This window comes from Hibiscus syriacus, unplaced genomic scaffold, assembly GCF_006381635.1.
Source record: "Hibiscus syriacus cultivar Baekdansim isolate YM2019G1 unplaced genomic scaffold, ASM638163v2 tig00002237_pilon, whole genome shotgun sequence".
Classification (NCBI taxonomy): Eukaryota; Viridiplantae; Streptophyta; class Magnoliopsida; order Malvales; family Malvaceae; genus Hibiscus; species Hibiscus syriacus.
The window spans coordinates 18,281,383-18,288,359 of NW_024061918.1; positions in this window are offsets into that span (position 1 = coordinate 18,281,383).

Consider the following 6,977-nt stretch of genomic DNA (forward strand, 5'->3'; position numbering starts at 1 on the left):
ATTTATTATCGTCTTCAAATCCAATTTTGCCTAAAGGTCTTCTAATCTAATGTATAGGTTGAAATTCAACATGGCGCTGACCACTATTGGTTTCTTAGTGATTGCCTCATATGTTTTCTCCATGGTTTTACTCGTTTATGGGGAGAAAGAGTTTTCAAAGAACATGTTAAGTAGTTCGTTAAATTCATCACTTAAGTCTTCTAAGCGTGCTTCATGAACTAAGAATTTTTGCTTACTACGGATGATAACTTCAAGAACCGTACCATGTAATGAAGAGAAGAGGTAGTTAGAATATCATTAAAATGAGTAATAACATAGTTACATGTGGAGTGGTTCAAATCATGTTTCGTCACTAAAATGGTGTCATAAATAAGGCTTTCTTGGAGGTAGCCTTTTTGTAACAATTCTAACTTTTTGGTTTCTTCATGATTATGTGTATGAAAAGTTATAACAAACCATTAAATTAGATTGGTTTCGTATTCTTTCCCTCTTTCTACTGGTAATCTATCAGGTGGGTCACCTAACACTTCCCGAAAACCTTGTAAGAGTGAAATAAACACATTAGGCAAACTTGTGATATTAGTAGAGAACGATAAAATGGAGTCCTTTGAACGGACAAAGATGCATGAATTGTTTTAAAGTAGGGTCCTTCTCAATTCTTTTGTGCTCATATGAATGTTTTGAGAGGTTCTTTGTTTTATCACAATTATGTTCACTCATCTCCCTTGGGTTATTTGTTTGGCTTTTATGGGTAGTGACCTCTTTTGATTTTGCCTCTTTTTCATTGTCTTTTTCTTTTTCTTCTACTTCTTATTCTTTTTTTATTTCCCCAATATCCTCACAAAGTATCACCCCTTGATTTTGAAGTGCATGACTTGTTTTCCAATGATTGACGATTGTTATCTTCCATTACAATGTTGTTAGCATCGTATTCATTGATGTTTGTGTCTGACTCATTATTCGTGGGAACATTCTCCTTAAGGTCGGGGCATTCTATTTTTTATTTAGATGAAGATTTAGGTAAAGGAGAATAAGTAAAACATAATGATGTACCTTGGTATTTTTTGTGAACTAATATCTCCTTTTTGTTGATTCTCAATGCTGATGGATTTTTGTAGTGCATCCTCTAGAACAACGTAGCCCTGTATCTCAAGTTGACCTAGAATGCTTTCGTTGAGTCCTATCATGAACCGATTCATGGTATCGTCTTGATTTTCAATGATGAATACTCTTTGTATCAATGATTCCATCTCTTTGTAGTAATCTTCCACGGATCATCGGCATTGTCATATTGGTTGTAGTTGTTGCTAAACTTTGTGGGTAAAAAAGAATGGTACAAATCATTATCGTATAATATACTTTAGTTCTTTCCACAATCTACTTCATTCTAGTCTTCTTTCCATTCGATATCTCTGCCAAGTTAGTGCATAACTAGTGAACTCTATAGTGATTAGAGTTACATGTTATTATACTGGACAAGAGTATAAATCGAACATAAGGTTAACTTTATTCTCCCAATCGTAATATTTATCTAGATTATAGTTGCATTGGAATGGAGGAGTAGTAATTTTAAGTTTCGTGAAGAACTTTTTTTTATTATTGTAAGCTTTGAAGTGTGTTGGAGGAAAACATGTTCGCATGACTCGTTTAAATGCTTCACATGAACCGATTGCTTGTATCATTTTCAGTCAAATGGCATTTTGTGTTTGCATCCACCATGTGTGTGCATAACATGAAAATTCCAAAGCTATTAAAGGTACATATTCTTATAAAGGGTACTTGTACTAAGATAATAATAGGTAAACTTGATTTTCTCAAGAAATCTAATCATCAAGATCATGGTTTTTGATGAAAAGGGGAATATCATTATGAGCTTTCACTCTTTGTGTATTACGAAACACCTTAAAATATACCACACCCAAAGAAACAAGTAAAGTGAAAAAGGAAACAAGAAATCTCACAAGTCACTCCAACAAAGAAAAACAACGAAAGGCGAGAGAGTCCAACTTGTACTATTTAAAAATATATTCTCCAAGAAGTCTTTTGATGTTCTTATTTAAGTTTGATCACTAACAAAAGAGGAAAAAGAACTTAGAGGTTATAATAGGTTAAAGAAAGTTATGACTCCAAGTAAGCGAGAATGCAAGGAAGAATAAGTATGCAAACTCTTTTAATCCTACTAACACATCGAATAGAATGTGTTAGATGATATAGAGGAACAAAGAAAAGGTAAGATAAAGGACCCTAAAGCAATAAGAATCGATAAAAAAATTTTGAAAAAAAAAATTAAACCTGTAAAGCCCAAAATATTAGATTAACTTGAGAAATGTTTTTATGGGGTGTAGATCTCCAAAAATTCCAATTTTTTTAAAATGTTCCTAAATTGAAGTAGTTTTAATCTAGAAAATTTCAGCACCAAACTCTTTGTTGACTATTCTGTGAAAGTTCGTTAAGGACCAGTGTTCAAGCCTAATACAACAATCTCAAATGATTGATTAGATAGGTCTATTATTGTCCGATTTATTTGGATTTTGGATTGTGAATCTCTCTCAAGATAAAATTTGTTACTGTACAAAATGAGCTCCAAATTTCTTCGTTTACAATTTCTGGATTTTTTTGCCTTTTTTCTTTTCTTTTTCCAATGCAAATCAGAAAACTAACAAGAAGGAATTGAAAGTAAATTAAAAAAAATGAAACAAAACCTAAAAATGATGAACTTGTGTGAACTAGCTCCGTTGGGGTACTTCATCGGGTGGTGCTTGAAAAATAATTCGAATTACTTTGATTCTTCCCAATAATCACCTCAAATATGATACCAATTGATGGAGAAGTTTGGCAGTGGATGAATGATTATTGACCGTGTTGAAGAATCAAACATGGAAATATCTAGACTTGATTAAATAACAACATTGAATAGAGAATTGAAAGGAATGTGATATTTAGGGATTTAGGGAATTAAATAACAACAATGTGATAAGCTACTCGCATAATGAAATTTCCTTTCTCACATTCAATAAGAATACAATCGGTGGTTAAAATAGGACGCCCCAGAATACTGGGGGCATTATTATCAACCTCCAAACCAAGAATAAGAAAGTCTCCTATGAATAAAAATATTCATCTTTTACTGTGACATCTTCAATTCTACCCTCAAGACGGCCATGGGATCAGTCAGCTAGTTGTATGATCACGGTGGTCGGTCGAGCATTACCCATTCCAAGCTTCAAGAACACTGACTTAGGCATCAAATTCACACTTGACCCAAGATCACAAAAGGTTCTTCCCATATAGTTATCACTGATATAATAAGGAATTACAAAGTTGCCATGATATTTTTGCTTCAACAAAAGTTTACTTAGTGCAGAACAATATTCTTTCGTTGTGGCAATTGTTTCAAACCTCTTAACATTTCTCTTCTTTGTGACAATATCCTTGAGAAACTTAGCATAGGTAGGTATCTTATCAATAGCCTCCAAGAGTGGGATATAGATATACTATTGCTCAATTACTTCAATACACTTCTTGAAGTGAATGTTATCATTATACTTATTTAGACTTTGAGGGAAGGGTGGTGGGGGTCTTACTTCTTCCACTGCAGGTGGAGGAACAACTTTCGTTGTAACATTTGTTTTTCATCCATCAGCAAGTTTACTTGTGGAACCCTCATCTTTGTCCTTCCCTACAGATAATTCTTCTTGAACTTCAGGTTCAAGTTGCAGAATGTTCGGGCAAGAATCATGTACCTTTTCCCCCTAAACTTGTCTCCTTGATTAATTTGGGTACCACTCCTCAGTGTTAGTGGAGTGCATTGCTCCTTCCATAAGATGTAGTGACTTCAGTATCACTTGGTTCTCTAATGCTCTCAAAGACGAGCTATGGCTTTGCAGCAATACTGCTTGATTTTGTTACATTGTGCATTGGATCTTAATAATTGAGGAGTGTTCGTACAACAAATCCTTTGTAGAAGTAATAAAATCTTGAAGGGTGGCTTTAAGAGAGTTAGCCCCTAATAAAGATGTTCAACCCTTGTTAGCATTTTACCATGGCATATGATGTTACTAAGAGCCTAAAGTTTCAGTAATATTTTGATGCAGCCTATTCGAGGTGCTTGGATTGTTGTTGTTCGCCCTTTGATTATCCCATGCGAAATTAGGATGCTGGCTCCATCCTGGGTTGTAGGTGTTATAGTAGGGGTTATTGTTTCCACATTTAAAATTTCCCACATAATTAGTGGACTATTGATTGTCAAGGCATTCACTTTCATGGTGATTACCACGACATAAGAAACATGTTGAGCTGGCCATATTTACTTTCTTTCACCTCCCTTGAACACTGTAAATTATTCAACATTTTTGTTATAGGAGAAATATGGGAGGACACTGAATCCTTAGTATCCAACTCAAACATCCTAGGTGCATTCCTTCCATTTCCAAGCCTTGAAGTGGAAATTTGATAATCAATGTTGGCTATCCTATAAAAGGATATCAAAAGCCTTTTTAGGTGACTTGCCAAGCAAACTACCATTTTGTTCAGCATCTAACATCATGCATGTGGGTGCATTCACTCCATTATAGAACATCAGGGCTTGATTCCAATCGTCGAATTTGTTGTTGGTGCATTTGCGAAGTAATCCATTATATCGGTCCCGACACTCATACATTGATTTGTCATCAACATAACAAAAACTTGCTACGTCATTTCATAATTGAGTGTTCATATTACAAAAAGCTTTTATAAAGATCAGCCCGAGCTTCCATCGAGCCGGATGAAACTCTATTAAGCCCAGCTCTTGCTCAGTCACACAATGAGTAAGGGAATAACTTTAGCTTTAGCACATCCTCATACATTCCTTGCTGCCCGAATAAGTCGCAAACTTCCAAGAAAACATGGATGTGTTGCCTTGCATCTTCGTTAGGCATGCCACCAAACTATCATATCAAGTTTAGCATATTGAACATGATTGGTTTAAGCTAAAAGTGGACTACCTGAATCTCGGGAGCTACATTACCAGGGTTGAGATCATCCAGAATAGGGGCTATGTGATCTCTAATAGTTCTTAGTCTAGTTAATAATCCACTAATTTGATATGGTATAGTATTTGGATTTGCAGGATCTTGAACTCACTGAACTCCTTTATTTCGATTGTTCATGGATCTATTAACACGTTGAGCATGTCGTATCTGGCAAAATGTTTTATCTCTAGTACTAAAGGATAAAGTGGTTCCTTGATAGTCTTTCGGGTCATGCAACAAGAAAACCTGAAAATGAAATAAACAAGAATAACAAGTAAAACTAAAAGCATAAACTAACAAAAACTATTGCTATAGCTAAACTTAAAATTACCAGTTGCCAATCCCCGACGACGACACCAAAAACTTGATCACATGTGTGATGTCTTGCGTTATGGCTGTAATTCTCTGCAAGTATACACAATTGACATAAGTAATACAATAGTGAGTGAGTATTGTCTCCATAATTATTGGTGGTATTTTATAATCATGTTATAGCGAAAAGGTGTCACTATCTAAACCTTAATATAAATATATAATGGTATGAACAAATGAAAGCAATGTTATGGCAGATGGTATGTATAAAATGTGTGTGGCAAATAGTGGAGTGAAGTGATGTGAAATTAATGTGGTGAAAGTTTGATGAAATTGTAAAAGTATGCTGAAGTAATAGTTTAAGAAATCTGTAAAAGTAAACTAAAGAAAAAGTAATTTAAACATTGAAAAATGAGATCATATTTACAACCTCACACAATCAATCTTATATATGGGTAATTAGCTGAAATTGCTATGGCATTTTATACTCTGTGCCTAGAACGGTTTCTACTCCTATGAGTATGATGTCCGAAAGGATTTTTTAAAAGTACTCCTAAACTATCTCTAACAAGGAACCTGATAAACTAATTCTACAACAATACCTCTCAGCGTGAAACGTAACACTAGACTGTTGACTAAGTCATATCCCTTTTAGTCACTTAAAACCCTTTCCTTATCTCTAAGGTGGGTTAGAACCTCACCATCCCTAATGCTAACCGTATAAATTAAGAACAATTAGTGAAACATCATTTAAACATAAAAACATCTAACCATTTATTAACTAAAAAAGTAAATAACCAAAACAAATCCAATGCCAAATAATTTAGTTCGTGGAGTGGCTAAGTTCATGCAATATTATTCGAGTTAAGTAAAGCCCAAATAAGATAAGAAAATAGAAGTAGAATTAGAAGATCACTCTTAATGACCTGTTTTCGTGACACTTAAGTCCACTACAATGGACTGACTTAACGAGCTAGCCTCTCTCAATGTAATACCTTATGATTTTATTTAGTGACTAAAATATAAAATTTTAAAGTTTAGTGGTTAAAGTTAAAGTTTAGAAAATTATGGGACCAAAATTATAATTTTCAAAAGTTTAAGGATCAAAAGTTTATTTTTAAAAAGTTAGGTGTTTTGACTCCATAAATTAATAGTTCACCCCCAAGAATGACATTTTGGCAGAATCATGGTTTTTATCCGAAATTTATGTTAAAAGCTATAAAGTGTTAAACTCGGTAAACCGTATCGAATAAAAATATGAAAAAATTTGAAGGATCATAAATTAAGCTTAGAAATATTATTTCCACATTTTAAAATGAGGGAAAATAATATGGATCATCATATTTGAGAATTTATTTCCATGTTCAGTTTGGATCATTGGATGAAAATTGACAATATTGAATTTTTTGGAAAAATGCATGGCAAAGTTATAAAGGGCAAAATATTTTTTTTTATATTTGACTTTGGAAGATGATAATTATCATGTGTCAAGGTATGGTTTTAATTATCAAGTTTCATTAATGGTAAATTTGTCATTTCCCATTAAATGAATTCTAAATTCATTTAAGCTTAAATAATTAACATTAAATTAACAATAAATTACATGTCATCTCTCCATCTTTTATTCTCCAATATGTTAGCCTCCCTAAGGTA